General features: G+C 34.6%; 1 non-coding gene across 1 annotated transcript; it reads left to right on the plus strand.

The window, feature by feature from the left end:
• The first annotated feature begins 5,268 nt into the window (after positions 1-5,268).
• On the plus strand, positions 5,269-5,375 carry LOC123461071. Its single transcript, XR_006637389.1, has one exon. It is a non-coding gene; the product is annotated as a U6 spliceosomal RNA (small nuclear RNA).
• Positions 5,376-7,217: the final 1,842 nt, after the last annotated feature.

Raw genomic sequence — 7,217 nt, forward strand, 5'->3', positions numbered from 1 at the left:
CTTCATTCCTGTGTGACCTTGAGCAAGTCATGCTAGCTTCTCTGGGTCCTGATGTTCTTATCTTTATCAGACTGTTGTAAGGACTTAAAGAGTCAAGTGGGGCCAAAGAGACTGCTCCAGAGTTAGGAGTGCCTGCAAAGCCTAAGGACCCAGGTTCGATTTCCCAGGACCCACATAAAGCCAGATACGCAGGGTGGTTCATGTGTCTGGAATTGGTTTGCAGTGGCTGGAGGCCCCAGCATACCACTCTCTCTCTCTCTCTCTGTCCCTCTCTCTCTCTCTCTCTCTCTCTCTCTCTCTCACACACACACACACACACACACACACACAATTGAATAAATATTTTTTTAAATAAAAAAAAAATAAAATAAAAGTACCACACAAATAGAAAGTGATTCTATTGTTAACTGACAAAAATTAATAAGTTGTTTTATAAAGAATTTATATAAATATAAAGTTGTTTTATTTATAGGTAAAACATAATAGAAGCAGTTATAAAGATTTATATTAAATATTAGAAAAAATATAAATTTATTATATGAGATAATTCCTCTTTAAGTTATTATCCTAGAATCATATACAAACTGAACATATAATTACTCTCAACTCTTTAGCAGTTTAAAATATACATTGATACTTAGATTTCCATCCCTATCAAAAATAGTGCCAATTTATTGTAACATTAGAAACTTTGTTTTATGTTGTAGTTTCCTTTTCCTAAAGTCTCAAAATTTAGAACAGCTGAGAGATATGTTTCTTCCTTTCTGCTATCTTGCTCATTATTATTTTCTGGGGTATCACTAAATGATCCATAGTTCAGCATAGTTCAGTATTGGAACCAAACACTTTATATTCAGTATCCTTACTGCTGGTAAAAAGCTTTGCTATTTTCTCCACTACACTAACTTTTACTTAAAAGGTGGTACATTGTAGCCAATGTGATAAGGCAGGAAAATGACAACACAAATCATTGTTTAAATATAATGAAACTTCCTGGAAGATTGCAAATTGCTTTGAAACTTATAATGCAGTGTGAAAACTAATTTAAAAAATTTTATTCATTAAGAATCTGAGATGGAACTTGAGCAGGAAGTGCTGAGTATAGCTGCAAAAGTATTCTCACAGGGCACAGCCTACATGCACTATATACATGGTCATCATATTTGGAGGCTTTCACCATTTTTCTCATGGTAAGTTTTTGCTACAACCTCACATAACTTCAGTTATTGAAGATTTTTTTAAGTTATTTGACAGTTACAATCTCAAAAATTAATAAAGTATTTTCATTTACCTTCTCACCAAGATAATCTTTAAATGGAGGAATTCATAATTTTTGTTTTGTATTCTTTTAGAGTAATGGTCCTAGAAATGGTTGAAACATCCCAATTAGACCTAAGAGACTGATATATTTGGAAACTCCTATGCCTGTGTTTCTGGTACATCCTTTCTTTCCTTAGCAACTGTTTAAATATCTCCAAATGTGCTAATTAGTTTTACTATCATGGTTGTACTATCATTACAGTTTTGTATGTTATGAATTTCTTACAAATAATTACTATTTAAATTTATTTTGATTACAATGGCTTAATGGAAATTTAGTTGGTTGGGTGTACCTGAAATAAACTTGGAAATAACAGACTTTTATGGAACATTCCATTTAAAGTAAAGAAAAATTTAAAAAGACTGAAAAAACAATGCACTTATAACTTGCTAAATGCAATTTTAAAGCATCTCTATATAAAAACATCTAGATTTTATCCTAAAAGTACTGATGAGTGTATTAAAGTCTGGACAATTGTCAAATGCTGCTACATGGTGCAACATATATTTGAGCAATAATCAGCATGAAGACCCAACAATTTAATATGAGAAATCTACCCATTTTAATAATCAAAAATTATATATTTTTGTGCAGTTTTGGTTCAGTCACTTTCAATTTATTTATCATTTCACAGTGTTGTTACAGTTTTTAGTATATTGGTGTTTCATTTTTTAAGTTGAATTAGTAACTTTTTTCTCTTTTAAACATATTATTGACCATTTCTATTCATTTTCATAATTCATTTTTGTAATAATCTCCTCATTTTTCTTTTATCCTATACTCCATCCCTCTTCTACTGAGCTCCCTCTTGTTTCTGATTAGTCTATCTTCTATTGTGTTGCTTTTTTCCCTCCTTCATCATCCATGTCAAAATAATGATGGGTCCGATATTTTGCAGGTCTGGTACAAGTAGTGGCAACTATTATGCTGTCGTAAATTCAATGGTCTCTTCGTGTACAGACATAGCATTCCAGAGCACACCTCCCTATTCGCTAGCTCTTGCATTCCATCGCACTCTCTTCTGAAATGTTCCCTGGCCTTTGAGTGTGAGAAAAATATGTCTTATTTATCACTAAATCGTTTTTATGTTTATAAAGTGATATCAATATATCAGAATCTGAAATAAAAGGAAAAAATTTCTTTTTGGTCATTTCTATTTTGGGCAGAAATTTTTAAAGCAGAGTTTATGTTTCCCATAATTATATTTAAACTTTAATAATACATACATGCACAGACACGCGCACTCACAGAGAGAGAGAAAGAAAGAGGGAGAGAGAGAAATTGAGTATAATTTCAAAAATATTATGAAATAGCTATCACAAAAGATAAAAAGTCATAGGTCTCACATTGCAAAGGACTGGATAAAGAAATCAGCACTTGCTTCATGTCTTTGGCAGAGAAATATGTAGGAAATGAATTATCTCTCCACTCTGTTGATGCAAATTATATTAGCCCAAAGAGATCTAATTATGATTACTGATTGAAATTACAGAGCTCTTAGTGATAGATAGACCTTGGGATATTTCTCTGGAACTTCAGGCTGTCCTAAAGTGAACATTTTCAAATGCTCAGGATACTTTCATTGTTCCACAAGCTCAAATATATATTTTTTAAATATTGCTAATGATTTCTCTGTGTTTTACTTAAACTGAAAACCATGGTATATTGACACATTTTGCATTTAAGCCATAAAACTAAGGAATTAAAGCAGGTTGCATAAGGAGTGTTAAGGAAATAGGAAGAATTAACAGATGAAATCAGGTATACTCAGGGTGGTATGGCCAAACATTAGGAAGAATTATCAGAAAGTAAGTTTTCACTAGTCACTATTGGAGAGCCATTCAATACTGCTGAAAACAGCATTATTTAAGTTTACCATCTACTTAAGAAAATATAGCAAAATGGTGGGTATTATTTTTGGTATCAGAGTTGAGCATGTTAGTTTAACACACAAATCTATGGGAGGATCAATATTCCATGATTATAGGCAAGTTGGTCTGTGCAGAGAGACATGGGCATGTTAAGGGCAAGCTTGTTAACAAAGACTACTGAGAAGTGGGTTGTGATGCCACATTGGTTGGAGACACTTAAGATAATCTGCAGGAAAGATTCTTCCTAACTACTCATTTTAACTTCTAATCAATTTGATGTTTCCTGATTAGTCAGAAACTTGAAAAATCTCCACGTATGTGAGAACAAACATAAATCAACAGAGGCCAGAGATCTAGATACAGATTTGACCAGGATATATAGATAGCTCCTTAATGGTTAAGATAAGTTAGCAAGGCAGAGCTTTAGGCATACTAAAGCTACTACTGAGCTCTATTCTTACCCTTTGGCATGTCACCTTCTGGGTTGGAGATATGTTAGTCAAGCAACTGAGCACCATGCTCATATATTATAGATGTGGAAATTGTTATTTATTGTCACCAATTCTCACCAGAGATGCTGTGCCATGCATATAGTAATTGTTCTACTTCATTCTCACTGTTTCCATTCCTTTATTCTCTGCTGCACCCATCCTACTGACCTTGAACTTTTGCTGTAAATTTATACCTTGGAGAAGTCCTTTATCTTCCTGGTGCCTTTATAATTAGGTATGACATTCTTACTCTTGTATGAATTGTGATGATTAAGAGGATACCATTGTAGTGGATAGATTCAGGTTTCACACATAAACTTAGGTGTTCTGAATGCTAGATTCCTAGCTAATGGAGTTTTGGGAATTAACACCTCTTGTAGGCAGTATATTGTTGGCGGCGGGCTTAAGGGTATTATAGTAGTTTCCCCTTGCCAGTGTTTGGCACACTCTCCTGCTACTATTGCCCACCTTAAGTGGGCCAGAGGGAGATTTCCACCCACTGTTCATGCTATAGTTTTCCCCTGCCATCATGGAGCTTCCCCTCAAGTCTGTAAGCTGAAATAAACCTTTCTTTCACAAAAGCTGATTTTGCTCAGGTGATTTCATTCAGCAATGAGAACTTGACTGCGACAGTAAAGTTGGTACCAAGAGTAGTGTTGCTGATAGACTCCCGAGTTTGTGGCTTTGGCCTTTGGAGTTGATTTTCAAGAGGAGTATAGGAGATGCAGGAATGAGAGAGTCTTTGAATTTGCATCACAGTCTTGTGTTTTGGAGATGGCCATGGGCAGTGTGAGGCAGGTTTGCTGGATGCCTGGGTAGAGACCTGATGGAGCCATGAGGATGGACCGTGGATCATTTTCCCCTGCCATCATGGAGCTTCCCCTCAAGTCTATAAACCAAAATAACCTCCCTTGTTTCCCAAAGGCTGTTCTTTGGTGGTTTCTGCCAGCAATATGAACCTAACTGTAACAACCCTAAAACAATTTGTAAGCAAAATAGGGCAGGTGAAAAATTTCATATTTTAATCTTATTTTATATAATGTTACCTTGCTTATAATAAGAACCATGTTCTTCCCACAAGGATGCAATTTTAAAACTTTGCAAATCCAGCTCAGACTTCATACCCAATGAGTAAAAGTGATTAGAAACATGTCTAATCCTATAATAGAAATATGTCAACCTTGCTAGTACAACTTGAAGTGTGAAGCTCTACCTCCTACGAGCAGAAACTGGGAAGAAACCTGAATTCTGTGAAGTTAAGAACTATAATTTTAAGTTTAAATTTAATCTTTTATAATAAAAAAGATGATTGCCATGTACTTTTAGATGGCTGCAGTAGAGAATATTTCTAATTCATTTTGCTGAAGAAAATGAAACTGTTTTTGGTTTTCCTTTTTCTTGTTTTGCTGGAGGAATGAGCAGAAAGGGCAAGCTTAAGGGAAATGTGGAAAGGGAGAGAGGAAAAGCAAAGCAAGTATATTAGCCATACTTGACCTGGATATCCATGACCTTGCAGTGTGTGGCACTGTCTGCACAATATCCTCACGATAGGAGGAAAGGATGATCACATCAAAATATCAGAAGGGTGCTCGCTTCGGCAGCACATATACTAAAATTGGAACGATACAGAGAAGATCAGCATGGCCCCTGCGCTAGGATGACACGCAAATTCGTGAAGCCTTCCATATTTTTCCCAGGTTAGCCAGATGCACAAGGGGGCGCACGCGTCTGGAGTTCGTTTGCAGAGGCTGGAAGCCCTGGCGCGCCCATAGTCTCTCTCTCCCTCTATCTGTCTTTCTCTCTGTGTCTGTCACTCTTAAATAAATAAATAAATAAATAAATAAATAAATAAATAAATAAATAAATAAATAAATATCAGAAGGACTAAGTGAGAGGGGGAGGTGATGTGATTAAGGGCAGATTTGTAAGTGGGAACATGAATGGGGGGGAGGGAATTTTCACGATATATTGCCTATAATTATGGAAGCTGTCAATAAAAAGTTAAAAAGTTAAGATTAATGCACTATGTATTTCTAATGATACAATTGTCAACCTAATTATAATTATCTTCGCTTTATTTTGGTAATAAAAGAATCTCCTTGTTAAAAAAAGAATGCTCACAGGGACAGAAGAAACATTAGAGCTTTTATATAAAGGTTGTTGAAGTGATGTATTGTAGATTATGGATAAGTAAGAGATATGTAGAGCACAAAGAGAGTGTGGAAGAGAAAGGAGAGAAAGATGGGGAAAGAACAGAGGGAGAGAAAACAGAATGACCAGATAGACAGATAGATAGATAGATAGATAGATAGATAGATAGATAGATAGATAGACAGACAGACAGACAGACAGACAGACAGTTGATTGAATAGTTTCTTGATGTGATAATATATGGGTGTGTGGATATATCTATAGATTTTTGGCATTAGGTTTAATTGCTTAGATTTTGTGATCTGGATTGACTTTTCTTAGATGTTCGACTAAGACAATGCTGATCAAGGATCAAGAAGTGGAAAGTACAAAGATACTAAGGTACATCAAAGTAATTTTGTGTTTGAGAAACAGTAGAGGGGCAACAAAAAGGAAAGGTGTTGATTGTTGATTTGAAGAGAAAGTATCATAAGCTAATTGTATTTTCAAAAACAAGTCACTCAAGATACTATGTGGAAAATAGATTAGAAGGGATCAGAAAATATCAGATACCAGAACTAATCTGTTGTTGAATCATTACTAAATCAATATGTAGGTGTTCTAGCATTGTATATTTTTACTAATCAGATTGAATACTCATTTAATTTTTGAATGAATGATTCAATAACCATTTGAATTAAAAAGTTAAATATATATAAATATTTACTTAGCTTCACAATATTGTCCAAGTCAAACACATTTACAATGAGCCTTAATGACAGGGGGAAATTATGAAGATTAAATTCATTCAGTAAGACAGCATTCATGATTAACTGTTATAACTAATAAAGTCAGTTTTCTCTTATTTTAAATAAGACAATTTCTGTTTTGCCATTTCAATGAAATTGCTAATTTATAAATGTCTTAGTACTAAGTTTTGGGGTTTATTAATGCTAATCTCAAATGTAAGCTTTCTCTGAATCACAACAGGTTAATGATTCCAATGTAGAAACACACCAATTTTTTCAGCTTGTTACTTGGAATTATCTCATGTATCTCAGAGAAGAGTAAAATTGTGAAGGTATCATCACTTAGGTGATAAACTTTCAGCTTTTAACAGACATTTTAACTGATTTACACCTGTTTTTCCTCTAGGGTAGCTATAGTTGCTTGATATATATCTTCTCTAACTTATCAGTGATAGCTGGGGGAACATTACTTTAGCTGTATGCAAATTGAGCATGAAATACTGAAAGCCAGTCTGTGCCTAGAGTGATACCTTTTATGAATTTTATCGGTAGAACTGGTGAGCTGTTCATCAGACAAGGGGCACACAAAGGCATAAAAGCAATGGATTGACCCAATCACATACTGGTGTGGAGATATTTCTATGATACAGGAGTG

The sequence above is a fragment of the Jaculus jaculus genome, chromosome 5 (assembly GCF_020740685.1).
Source record: "Jaculus jaculus isolate mJacJac1 chromosome 5, mJacJac1.mat.Y.cur, whole genome shotgun sequence".
Taxonomy (NCBI): domain Eukaryota; kingdom Metazoa; phylum Chordata; class Mammalia; order Rodentia; family Dipodidae; genus Jaculus; species Jaculus jaculus.